Raw genomic sequence first — 14,611 nt, 5'->3', positions numbered from 1 at the left:
TATATATATATATGAAAATTACAAAAACATACAAAAAAGAAAAAAGAAAAAAAAAGAAAATGACAAAACTTTTAACTCTTGGAACTTTCAACTAAAATGAAAATGAAAAAGGTTGCCGCCGCCATGTCGTGGAGACGCTGTGTGCTTCGTTGTGAAAGAGAAACTACTTTGTATGGCCTTCCAAAAGAGGACACAACTAGAAATCAGTAGTTAAGTTGTAGTTACAACACTGTTCCAGAACAGTTCAATCAGTGCTTAATTTGTAAATGAATAATTGCCGGATCCAAAACAGCAATTAAAAGGTGCTGTGACATTCAATGACGTCACTAAACGGTGATGCCACAATTATATAGAGAGCATCGTTCACAAGTTTCTGCATTAACCTAACTAGGGCACAGCTTCAAACCCTGGGTCAAAAATGGGTTGCCAGGATGATTTTAGGAAAATGTATATCTAAGATACATTAAAAATAACAAAATTTGTTTTCATAAAAATAAAATTCAATCATAGTATAGGTATAAATATGCAAAAAATATCTGACTTAAATAAGTAACAGTTTTAATTAAACACGCATCCTTGCTTTATTTTACAAAATCACAACTGTTCTATTGTTATTTTGAGTGTGCAAAAATAAAAGTAAACACTTTGTGCTTTCGAATTATGTCTTACTCTTATCTGTATGACCAAAAATTATGTATTTTATGTTTCAGCTGTTCAAGCGCGCCGGCGCCTCGCGCGCGCTCACACACACCACATATTCGCAACTCAAACATCACAGTCTGTTCATTATCAAAATAAAATAGCCTACAGTCAATCAAAAAAAATGTTACACTGGTCAATTTAAATAGTCGGTGGCATGGTTTCATATGAAGGCTGGTATTTCTCCTTTTCCTGCGGTGCTCGCTTCTCCATTTTTTCTCTGTCTGTTTTCTGCTTTCTGTCCGCACCTTTAGGCTAAACAAACCTTGTATTATCATCTAATTTCCTAAGAAGATCTTGTTTTGGTTGCAAGATTGCACAAAAATTATGCTGCACTAATGAAAAACTACTTTCATTGTCACATAGAAAATGTTTATCAGAGAAGGCCTCAGCCCACCTTAAAAACTTTGAATTGGCAGCTGGCAGAGTGCAGATGCTCAGTGTACTCCCCAGCCTCGTTCTCCTTGAAAGTGTCGATTTGAATACGGAACGGCACTCCCTTCTCTCCTCCATGCTTACGCATGGTGAACTCTGTGCTTATACAATGGACCTAAACAAAAAGGACAATAAGTAACAGTGAATGATATTAAAAACCATAGAAAACTGTCTTTGTCAATGGAATCCAGTGCTGATTTAGACCCTACAGGCTTTGACTGTATGGACAAAAACAGTTGAAACATTCCTCAAAATATCTTCTTTTGTGTTCCGTAGAAAGGAAGAAAGTCATGCAGGTTTGTAACATGAGGATGAGCAGTGCTTAATTTGTAAATGAATAATTGCCGGATCCAAAACAGCAATTAAAAGGCGCTGTGATCGACACTGAAAATACAACTTAAGTTTTCCCGGAACATTCAATGACGTCACTAAACGGTGATGCCACAATTATATAGAGAGCATTGTTCACAAGTTTCTGCATTAACCTAACTAGGGCACAGCTTCAAACCCTGGGTCAAAAATGGGTTGCCAGGATGATTTTAGGAAAATGTATATCTAAGATACATTAAAAATAACAAAATTTGTTTTCATAAAAATAAAATTCAATCATAGTATAGGTGTAAATATGCAAAAAATATCTGACTTAAATAAATAACAGTTATAATTAAACGTGCATCCTTGCTTTATTTTACAAAATCACAAATGTTCTGTTGTTATTTTGAGTGTGCAAAAATAAAAGTAAACACTTTGTGCTTTCGAATTATGTCTTACTCTTATCTGTATGACCAAAAATTATGTATTTTATGTTTCAGCTGTTCAAGCGCGCCGGCGCCTCGCGCGCGCTCACACACACCACATATTCGCAACTCAAACATCACAGTCTGTTCATTATCAAAATAAAATAGCCTACAGTCAATCAAAAAAAATGTTACACTGGTCAATTTAAATAGTCGGTGGCATAACTGGTCCACTTTGTATGCCAAGCACATTTTTGCTCATGTGAATATTATATTTCTGTCGATATACGAACGCGCGTGAAGTACAAAGCGTCTACATTATAAATAATAGTTTCATTCAAATACATCGCGAATATGGAAACATTAGGATTTGTGCCGAATGAGAGGCACGTGAGCCCAATTAACGCCTGGTACTTTCAGTTTCGCTTTGTTTTGGTTTATATATTTTTATTTCATTCTTGTTCTGTTCTGAATACCGTTACATTTATATAATTTGTTTTGGAGTGAGCTATACTAACGTATAGCTGTGTTTATAGTTTTTATAATGTTTATACATTATAAGAGTTCACTTTATTTGGCATTATTTCTGGTATTAATACACTCTCTCCAAACTTTCTGCTGCTCACAAAACATCAATGAGAGCGAGTTTGAAGAAAGCTGACTGGTCACAGTCAAAAATATGTTAAGGACCAATGCATAACCTCCAAATATGCGCTCGCTCTCACATGCACGCACGCACTGTCACTATCTAATGGCGGATCCTTAAAAACAATTACCGGAATGAAAAATCCAAAATCTGACATTTTCCAGAACAGGATCTGGCAGGATCCGGCTCAAATTAAGCACTGAGTTCAACCCAAATATTCAGATGTGTGCAGCGCATTTTACGGACGACTGTTTCCTGAACCTGGGATAAGAATTTGCCACTGATGATTCAAACGTGAGTTTTGAGCATTGTAGAGTAGCTTTTGTTGTTTGTTGTTTTTCCGATCACAAATGCAGACATGGTTTTATGTTGACGTGGTGCGAAACGCAACACAACGTGTAAAAAGACAGTACAAGTCATTAAAATCCGTAATTATGTCCCCTGGATGCAACAAATGCCTCATTTGTAATGGGTTTTATGTTTTTTGAACCTTAAACCAGACAAACACATTGCATTACACCAAATACACAAAATAATATTCTTTTTAGCAATGTCATATGACCCCTTTAAAATAAAACTATAAAATGATCTGTTATACTAAAATAATACAGATTTTTTTATGTCTATGAACTAGAGCTGTTTGTAAAGAAAGTCATACGGGTTTGGAACGACATGAGGGCAAGTAAACGATGGACGTCGAAGCTTTCAAAGCTGAAGCTTCCTGTCGTTGAGTAACATTATTTTAATTATTAAATAAGGCACTTTCTTCTTCTCCAAACTCACATATGATGACCTGAGCTTTGAGTTGATGGATAATTCATGCTGCATCCAGAATAGAAGCTTCAGTGTCAATGACTGGGACAAAAGCATCGGCATGTATGTTCATGCTCTGACAGATATTCACAAGTATTATGTGCCGTTAAGAGAATATTTATTACATCTTCAGGCACGCTGGTGGATTTGTGCCAGTGCTGTCAGACGCTGGATTTGGGTGTTGTGCAATATGTGTCGCTATTCAAAAATTGCACACAGAGCCAAATTGCATTCTGCTTCTCATATAAGATATGACACTTCACGGATCTCCTGCTTAGTGTTTGTTTACTGAAGCTGAGTCACTTAATAGTGTTTCGTCAGAAACAGCAGACATGCAGGCTACAGGGAATCTTTAGAGTCTCTCTCTCATCACATACAGTATTTGTACCTGCTCAAACACAGCGCTTATCTGCAGGCAATAGTGCGCACTTACCATAACTTAAAGAAATAGTCATTAAAAAAAATTCAGTTCTAACGTCATTTCATCACTGTCATATTATTTCAAACTTGTATGACTCTCTTTTATATGTGCAATAAAAAAGGAGATGTTTTGGAGGATGTTCATGCTGCCTTCTACCAGCACTGTAGCTCAAATAGTAAAGCATGGTGCTAACAATGCTTGAATGCTTGAATGCATTAATGCAATAAGCCGTATAAATGGAAAATGTCTTTAACATATACATAATCTTATTTAAAATAAGATTTTTAATGTTTTTTTTTAACAATAAGAAAAATAAGGAATGACAAACACAATTCACTTAAAGGGGTCATATGATGCTGTTTTAAAGATCATTATTTTGTGTATTTGGTGTAACAGAATATGTTGACATGCTTTAATGTTCAAAAAACACATTATTTTTCAAATACTGTACATTATTGTAGGTCCTCTATGCCCCGCCTCTCTCAAACGCTTAGTTTTTTACAAAGTCCCTCATTCCGACAAGCCCAGTCTGGTCTGATTGGCCAGCTGACCCAGTGCATTGTTTTTGAGACTTTAGTCTTTGCAACTTCAGGGATCTTATCTATGCACAATCAGCTTGTAACACTCCAAAGAGAAAGGAAAACTTGAAATCGCATCATATGACCCCTTTAACACAGTCAACTGTCATTAAACACATGATCAGATTATGTGGTATTATTCAAGAGTCAGTCCATTCTGTTCTAGAAAGCGAAGAAAGTCCCAGATCTTGTAAAATATGTGCTTTTTTTCTCCATCCACACAAGACGACAATTCTTTCATCCAGAGTGGCAGAGATGGACCATGAATACTTTTCCAGTGAATGACAATGAGGCGTTTTGCATGCAGTAGACACAGGTTTACAAACTTATGTTTTCAAAGATAAGGCAGGTGGAAGAAGACCAAAAATACAAATTTTAGTGCAAACAGGGATTAATTTACCAATAGTTTTAGAGATTAATCAAACTAATTATTATTATTATTTTTTGTGCGTGAAAACCGTGATTGTCTTTCAAATTGTTGGGCAATGTAAGAAAATAATGCTTTCATTCAGCAAGGATGCATTAAATTGATCAAAAGTGACAATAAAGACATTTCTAAAGACATTTTTTTTTCTAATGTCATTACAAAAGATTTCTATTTCAAATAAATGCTGTTATTTTAAACATTCTATTTATCAAAGAATCCTATAAAAATAAAATGTATCACAGTTTCCACAAAAATATGAAGTAGCACAGCTGTTTTCAAAATTGATAATAATCAGAAATGTTTCTTGAGCGGCAAATCAGCATATTAGAATGATTTATTATTACTAGAAGGATGTGACACTTCAGCTGTGCATCACAGGAATAAATTACATTTTACAATAAATTCACATGGAAAACAGTTAAACTGTAATAATATTTCACAATATTTATAATTGTACTGTATTTTTGATCAAATAAATGCAGCCTTGGTAAGCAGAAAAGGCTTCTTTAAAAACATAAAAAAAAAAAATCTAAATTATTACAAACTTTAGTGTAATGAAAGTGAATGAGGAAGGATGCTTTCGAGCTCTGAAAAGGACAAAAAAGCATCATAACAGTATGACTTCTGCTCTATATTTCAAGTCTTCTGAAGTGACGGGTTTGTTTGAGAATCAAACCCAAATTTAAGTAATTATTTTCTGAAAATCCGAAAATGTCATTTGATATAATAGTTTAATGCATCTTGACACAACATAATTGAATGCACATTAAATTAATTTTTTAAGTGTATCTTTTACATGGATACCAACAATGTGAGAATAATTTTTCATGATAAACTAATAATTTGAACTATTCCATTTTCATTCAGGCCAATACATATGGTTGAAGCCCACGAGCACGTGTATGACACCCTGTTCCTCCACAGACGGTGTTCTGCTGCATTTCTATATGAATGTGTGGGAGTTCACAAAAGAACACTGTGTACTATCACGCATCCATTCATAGTGACGGTGAAGCCCACCTCCTCACGCTCACCCCGCATTATGAGCTCAAAACCCCACAGTGATAATCAACAGTTACACTCAGCTTTAGTTACCATATGAATGACTTACAGTAGATGTTCAGCTCACATCTGGGAATTAATATATTAATGCACTTTAGTACACTGTAAAAAATGATTTTCAAAGTTGTGAATAAATATTGGAGTACTTTTTACAAGGAAATACAATTTCAGTTTTTCTACTTCAACAGAATTTCACATTTAATTAAATGTTACTTGCGTTTCGTTGTAATTATTTATGAAATTTACTAGAAATTTTTGTTTTTTAAAGTATTTTTTCAGTTTATTTATTTATTATTTATTGAAATTATTTTAGATGTATATAATTCCTTGTTATCAGACTCTTCTCTTATCGTGAATTATTCATCAGTGATGTTATTATAAAGAAAAACATATTTGTAAGTCACTTTGGATAAAAGCATCTGCTTATTGCATAAATGCAGGGCTGTCGCTAGAGGGGTGAAAGGTGGTGACGATTATAGGGGCCCCCGGCGATTTCAACCGACTGCCCGAGGCCAGCATGAAAGATACTTAGCTGATGGGCCAATAGGGTTGGGTACCGAAACCCGGTGCCAATATGCCAGTACCTATGTAACCGGTATATACTAGAACCGAATCAGAACGCAGATTTTGGTGCCTCATTTCGGTGCCACTTAAATGCCTGAGTGATCGATTGAAATATTTGTCCTGGATCTCCGAAATGGACGTAAGAAGCATGGGCGTCGCTAGGCCCTTTTTAGCGGGGCTATAGCGATTAGCTCCATAAACTGTACACAAATTCGTGATCGCCTCAGAGTCAGTCCCCTTTAAATTTCATATGAAAACGGCGGCAGACTTCATCTCCTCCCCGTTTTTCAGTGCGCGCTTCAATCCGCAGACCACGGCGGCGCAGCGCAAGTGAGAAGGGTCTGGCTGCAGCCTGGCGCTTGCACTCTCAGACGTGCATTCTCAGGCATGCACTCTCAGACACTTGCACTTCCGCTAGCGACGTCACTTGCAGTCTTTTTTATTTTTTATTTTGTTCTATTTATTAATTACTTTTTATTTGAATCGCTCAACATTTTACAACAGTAGCCAGGTGGTGAAGACAAGACAAAAGAAACTAAATTACGAAGTCACTTGCAATCGCCACTTGCACTCTCCGATACCTGCGACGTCACTTGCAATCGACACAAATTGTGCGTGTTGCCAATGGAGACAAGACGCTGTGGTGGTGATTAAATGATTATTTATTTTATTTATTTATTTAGTCATTTATTAGAGGTTTTTATCCAAAGCGACTTACAAATGAGGACAACAGAAGCAATCAATTGTAGTATTAAAACAACTAAAAACAGATCCAAAACGAAAAGCTAAAACTTTATAGTTATGTAGGCTATATTTTAATAATGAAGAGCATTGAGTTTGGTCTTTATCATCTTAGTCCATTATGCCACATTATGCCACGTACGTTTTGCGGTGGGGGAGGAAAATACTATATACATCTTCATTATATTAATAAACTGTATATTGAATTTGATATTTTAATAGCATCTTAATACATTAAGCCATGTTAAGTGTTTATGTTTTTCTACAGGAGGAAAACGCTTAATGAGAGACTTTGTGCATTGCGTTCATATTCTGCTGTTCTGTGGCGACGGATTTGCGGGTCTTGTCTTTTTCTTGCAGGACCCTGTACATTGCGGTACAAAATTAGTTTTAATCGTTTAATCACCACCACAGCGTCTTGTCTCCATTGGCAACACGCACGATTTGTGTCGATTGCAAGTGACGTTGCAGGTATCGGAGAGTGCAAGTGGCGATTGCAAGTGACTTCGTAATTTAGTTTATTTTTTCTTGTCTTCACCACCTGGCTACTGTTGTAAAATGTTGAGAGATTCAAACAAAAAGTAATCAATAAATAGAACAAAATAAAAAAAATAAAAGACTGCAAGTGACGTCGCTAGCGGAAGCGCAAGTGTCTGAGAGTGCAAGCCTGAGAATGCAAGTGCAAGGCTGCAGCCAGACCCTCTTGGCGCAAGCGGACTCAAACAGAAACAGAGGACACAAGGTGTGTTTATCGATAGAGTGTTATAATATCTGTATCTGTACAGTTCTTTGTCATAAATACAGTTTATAAAAGGTCACGAGGGAGCAATCGGTTTCCCATCTACTGTAAATTTTTCGCTGTGTTCACCCCTCATCACACCACAGCTGTTTCCTCCAGCGAAAATCTAGCCCTTAACACATATGAACACATACTTTATAAAACGATCATGTTGCTATTTTCATTTGAAAATGTAATATTTAAAAAGCATATTACAGTGCATGTGGCATACCATACAGTCATTCACAGAACTGATTAAAGGCAGTGACAGACAGCACTCAGTCAATTCACTCATTATAACTAAATATCATTTAGTTCAATCAGTGATTGACAGAGATACAGTAGAAACATTATGTGTGGTTTTGTATTAAATATTGTTTTGTATTAAATAATGACCCAGATCATGAAATACATTTATTAGCCTTAGAGTAAGGGAAGCACAACTCAGGAAATGAGAGCATCCGAGGAGCATGTGAATGCTATGCATATTTATTTTTAATATTTTTAACGTTCTATAATGTTATCCATCTTTTTTTTTTTGTGGCTCTTTTTTTTTAAAGTATCGGCTCAGGCATCGGTACTGTTTTAAAAGTATCGATTTGGCACCAGTATCGTAAAAAACCCAATAGATACCCAACCCTATGGGCCACTGCTGCGTGTCGTCACAAAAGCTTTTAATTTGCATGTGTTTTTAAGCCTTTCCAATTTAAACATTCAAGAGATTGTAAAGCATTCAAGCACAAGAAGACGCGAATGAAGTCAAGTCAAGTCTTTAAATTGCGTTACTCTCAGACCCTTGGTGCATACAGATAACACTAGCAGTAGAACATAAATACAGATATACAGATTAAATATAAATATATCAAATATACAAATAAGGTAAAATGTCAAAAAATATATAAAGCAGCACAAGGTGCATGGCAGATAGAGTGCAAACCAGTGAAGTAAACTACAGTGCAGATATAATGATTTGTAGTGCAAAAGAGCTTATTCAGACTGATTAAAGTGACAGTGTGTGTGTGTATTTGGGAGGGGGGAGTGGGAGAGTCCTTCAGAGTTCAGTGGTGCGTGGGGCAAAAGAGGGGGGGGGGGGCAAGGTCGGGAGGGAGTTCAGCTTCCTGACAGCCTGATGGATGAAGCTGTCCTTCAGTCTGCTGGTCCTGGCCTGGAGACTCCGCAGTCTCCTCCCTGATGGCAGCAGACTAAAGAAGCTGTGTGTCGGGTGGGTGGGATCACCTGCAATGCAGAGGGCTTTGCGTGTGAGACGGGTGTTGTAAATGTCCTGGAGGGAGGGGAGAGAGGCACCAACGATCTTCTCAGCTGCTCTCACTATGCGCTGAAGTGTCTTGCGGCAGGATGCGTTGCAGGCACCATACCACACAGTGATGCAGCTCGTCAGAATGCTCTCGATGGTGCCTCTGTAGAAGGTGTACATGATGGGGGCCGGGGCTCTGGCTCTTCTTAGTTTGCGGAGGAAGTAGAGACGCTGCTGTGCTTTCTTGGCCATTGCTGTGGTGTTGTCAGCCCAGGAGAGATCCTCTGTGATGTGCACTGTGAACAGTGCACACACAAGAGAGCTGCGTCTCAGATGCACAAACACCGAATTGAGTTGTCCTTTGCATTTCTTTTTGCATTCGAACGAACAAATACATCTTGCCAATTTAAACATTCAAGCACAAAAAGACGTGAAAAAGCTTAATTCAGCACCCGTAGGCACACATAGAGCCGCATCTCATAGCCCGCGAAGACCGAATTGAGTTTTGCCTCTTCTTGCGCTTGAAAGGACAAATACATAAAAAATTATGTCGAAATACCTGTCTTGGCAAGGATCTTCAAAAAACTGTTGGTTATGTATCATTGTATCATATCGGATGTGTATCATTATATTGGATGCATTGTCTCTTAAAGTGACCGCGCTTAATTTACTAGCTGTTGTCGGTTAATTCAAGAAAATAAAAGAGAGAAAATCACTCACTGCTCTTAACTAACTTACATTGTAGTTTTAACAAGAATGATTCTATATTTAATTTATACAGTGAAGACTGATATTTGATATTGATATTTTACATTTGATTATTCTGTTTTTGTACTTGAACACCTACAAACTCGAAAAAACGTAAACATTGTTTAATTTGCAACTTTGTTCTATTTATTTATTTGTGCTATTTACACGATTTCATACAGGGCTCACGGTTACAACTTGCACTAGGGCCCCTCAAACCCTAGCTACGGCCCTACATAAATGTAAATAATCTTTCATCAAAAGGTAATAACTTTCACCTCTAAAACAACTTTGAAACTGCATTCACAAACGATTTTACTTACTCAATGTGACATATTTCCCAGTGAAATAGTATATTCACGGGAAATAAACGGGCAGGACTTTAATTAAATATTGGATCACTAGTTAACTTTAACCAACAACTCACAATGGCCTACATGACATCAACTAAAAAATTACACATTTCAGAGGTGGTGCAAGTTATTATGATGAAAGATTCTGAAAACAAACATGTTTTTCTTTATAACGTCAAAGCTGAATCACTCACAATAAGAGCATGAACATGAATTAAAGTAAATAGAGTCAATATTGATTTTCTTGTGAAATTCTGGAATAATGTCAGACACTTTGCAATCAGGCCTGTTGTTTTTCCTGTGGTCAAAACATGGTGGTTATGATCCGGCCATGAAGAGGCACCTCTCATCTCTCACCTATCTGTCAGCGGTTTGTGAGAAATCTTGTGATCGCAGAGTCTCATGGAGGTCGGCGGATGTTTGCTCAGGTCAGAGCGATGTGAGAAACCGCAGGCTGGTCGGCGTGGGCCGGTGTATGTTTTGGGTGATGAATGCTTTGGGATCTTTAGAGGTATTGCTGTAACCCACAGCTCAACTTTGGCTCGAGTTTTAACCTTCCAACAAATGCAAAAGATTAAAATGAGGAAGATGCTTTACTAACAAGCTTTCCTGTGAAAACAGGCAGAGTTGTTTACAAAGGTTGAGAACATGCCTAGGTATCTTTCTTTAATGCATCCACAAAATAAATCATAGTGAAACTGAAGAAGTGGTGTAAAAGTGAAGTTTCTTCTGTCTGACGTTTTGATGATTTTGCATGACCCTAAATTATATTGGTTTTATCTGGGTTGTTGGAATGAGAGAGTTTACACATTAATTAGTTGCTAGCTGCAAGTTTTTGTCATGGATATGTGTATGTATGTATGTATATATATATATATATATATACACACACACACAAAATTATAGCATTTACATAAATGGCCATAGACTATGTACACACAATAAATGTATATAATTATATTAGTGCTGTCAATCGATTAAAAAAATCGATTGTAGTAATTGAAGTAATTGATAACTTTTCTGTAATAAATCACAACTGAATGCATAATTGCACCTAACATTAAAATTTGTAATCATAAGTACATTTTCACACTGAATCTCCAAATTAACGTAAAAACTACATAAAGAGAGTACGTTTTAAATATTTGTTTAATGGCATCTTTTTACTAAGTAATATGAATGAAGGCCAGTATCACTAATAATAATGCCTTTTTTGTTTGTTTTCTTTTCTTTTTAAAATATATAGCCATTCTACATTTCAGTAAGATTTCTGCCATCATTTTTTACATTTAATAGGCCTAAATTTATATATATCATCATATAAAAATGATGGCATTTACATAAATGGCTCCAGACACTGTAGATCAACAGAGGCAGACAAACACACATATAAACAAACATGCTTTCATGCTTTGGCACTGTCAGTCCAATGTGCAACGGCTGTTGCAGGAGATGTACTGCTGCTGTACTGTACTGTATCAAACACGGGCATATTACAGCATCAGATATAATCTTCATCCACTGAACACAATAACACTCCACACAACCATATGGACACACACACAGACCATCCAATGCACTCTAAAATTAGAGCACACACTATCAAAACATGCATATGGACATGCGTGCATGGACACGTGCGCAGACGGCATGCATATTGAGCGTCTGTGTGAATACACACACACACACACACACACACACACACACACACAGCCAACAGCACTAAATGAATCCATTTATAAAACGAGTGCTAAGAGGCATCTGTTATGTTCTGTCCCAGCATGCCTCATTCATAATAGAAAACCGCAGAGGTTTAAGGTATATTTACATGCTCTACAAACAAATGAGTCCTTTTGCATCACATTAAAAGACAAATGATTACTGACAGTGTCAGTAAAAAACAGCAATCAAATACATTGAAATCCAGTATCTGTCGATTTGGTGTCTGTTTTCAGGGTTCCTCTGATTCTGTCATCTGTTCACTTTAGATGTGACACTGAGGTCTTGTGACTATAATTGAGAATACAGTAATATACTTCTACTGCATTATTGTATTTATTATGTGACAGATCATGAAAAATATTAGTTATATTCCATATACATAAAATGCATAAACATCAAAAACGCTTATAAATAGATAAACAATTAACATGATGTACCTATATCTGCTGCATATAAATTATATTAAATAATTTAGCCTCTAGTTTCTGAAAACCTGTCAAGAGCACATATAGGTGGTATTTCATCACAAAATCACAGGAGAAAAAAACCTGTATGTTAATTTGCTTGATTATGTGTTTAGGAGCATTAAGACTTAAGACTTCTAACTTGAATTACCAAACAAAAGAAAAAGAACAAAGAGAGTTACCAAAAAAAACAACAAAAAAACAAAGTGAGTTACCAGAAACACAAAGTGAATGCATTAAAGAAAGAGAATGAGGATTATTTTGCATTCAGATTGAGGAACATGCTTCATTATCATGAAAATAATGTCATAATGAAATCCATTAGATCATATTAATCAGATTCTATGAGAAATGTTGTTCTATTTTCACACATCCCATTACAGTATGAGCAAACACTCAAAAGAGTCATCATGCCAGTAAAGATCTGATGTTTCATGAACACATCCTGAGCTGACTAACTCTGACTAGCATATCATAACCAGGCACGACAAGTTTCCAGCATCAGTAATATGTGATGTGAAACTGAAAGCAACAGCACAGCAGAACCATTTGCAATGAATGAACAAACACAGTTTCCAGGAGAGAACTAACCTATAGACCACATTTGTACTACTAGTGTACAGCTTAGTGTGCATAACAAAACAATTGATTTTTTTTAAATTTAAGGACAAAAATAAAACCATTTCTGAATCTATGCTAGTTTAAAAATATGTTCTATTGTAGTCTGAGTCAAGAAAAAAGTTGTTCATCTGGTTCATTTGCACTGAAAATGGAAGGTCAAGTGTATTGACTGATGCAAAAGTAGTAGGTCATCCAGATATTTCATGCATTTAGAGGATATATATACAAAGAACACATAGTATACACTTAGATTAACATGGGAGATAAGCTTTAATTGCTTTTTATTAAGCTTCTGGCAACAAACAAAGAGTTTCTTTTACCTTTGAGTCTTCAACATTCCACTGCAGTCTCATATCAGAGCAAACGCTGGACTCTTTAGATCAGATCTGTTCAGTTTCATTTAATTACACCATGTCCTTAATTGGATCTTTGGGCTTCTTTGTGCCAAGATCAAAGGTCAAACGCGTACCAGTGTAAAGTTGCTCATCTGTCAGCGTGGAGTCCTGCACAGGGCGGCACAGCAGACATAGACGCTGGACACAGGGACACATGAATGGCTTGTTATTCAGGAGCAAGACATTAGGAGGGTTATTAGTCCAGACACTTGAGACTCTCTGTCTGCGTGAGGGATTTTATTTGCCACTTACATAAACAAATGTCATTTGGATAACAATGACTCATGGCTTACAGGACTAGAAAGCTAGTCTGACTCTGGATGGATTTGTGATTAAATGTTCTACATCATCCCTTTTTATAAAGGAATGGATTAGAACAGTCCCATTAAGTATCTTGCATATGATATAAGTATTACACGTGGAGCTCTCTTGAAAACTTTTACTATGTTTTTACTAAAAAATATTTATCTATTAGTGGTACTGGATCTTAGCGCTGCATTTGACACTATCGGCCACAACATTCTTTTGAGTAGACTACAAAATTATGTTGGCATTAGTGGAATTGCATTGTCATGTTTCAAATCTTACTTATCTGACCGCCATAAATTCGTAGCAGTGAATGACAAGACATATTTATCACAAGAACAGTATGGAGTGCCACAAGGCTCAGTACTAGGACTATTGCTTTTCACACTTTACATGTTATCCTTGAGAGATATCATCACGAAACATGTTAGCTTTCACTGTTATGCTGATGATACTCAGCTCTATATTTCTTCGTGGCCTGATGAAACATACAACTTCGCAAAACTAATAGAATGCATAGTTGATATAAAAAACTGGATGACTAGTAATTTCCTACTGCTAAATTCTGAAAAAAAACCCTGCATGTAATAACCTAAAACACTGTCTTACACTTGATGGCTACTCTGTTAATTCTTCGTCATCAGTTAGGAATCTAGGTGTGCTATTTGATAGCAAGATTTCCTTTGAAAACCATGTCTCTAGCATTTTTAAAACCACATTTTTCCATCTTAAAAATATATCTAAATTATGACCTATGCTCTCAATGTCAAATGCAGAAACATTAATTCATGTGTTCATGACCTCAAGGTTAGATTATTGTAATGCTTTATTGGGTGGTTGCTCTGCA

At 36.3% G+C, this 14,611-nt stretch overlaps 1 long non-coding RNA gene across 1 annotated transcript; it reads right to left on the bottom strand.

Annotated features, from left to right (window-relative positions):
* Window positions 1-882: 882 nt before the first annotated feature.
* On the bottom strand, window positions 883-1,254 carry LOC107665830 (uncharacterized). The gene is made up of 2 exons (XR_001631603.1): window positions 1,097-1,254; window positions 883-954 (listed from the first exon to the last, which is right to left on the bottom strand). It is a non-coding gene; the product is annotated as an uncharacterized LOC107665830 (long non-coding RNA).
* Window positions 1,255-14,611: the final 13,357 nt, after the last annotated feature.

The sequence above is a fragment of the Sinocyclocheilus anshuiensis genome, unplaced genomic scaffold, assembly GCF_001515605.1.
Source record: "Sinocyclocheilus anshuiensis isolate Anshui unplaced genomic scaffold, SAMN03320099.WGS_v1.1 scaffold856, whole genome shotgun sequence".
Taxonomy (NCBI): domain Eukaryota; kingdom Metazoa; phylum Chordata; class Actinopteri; order Cypriniformes; family Cyprinidae; genus Sinocyclocheilus; species Sinocyclocheilus anshuiensis.
This window is presented reverse-complemented; position numbering and strand designations above follow the sequence as displayed.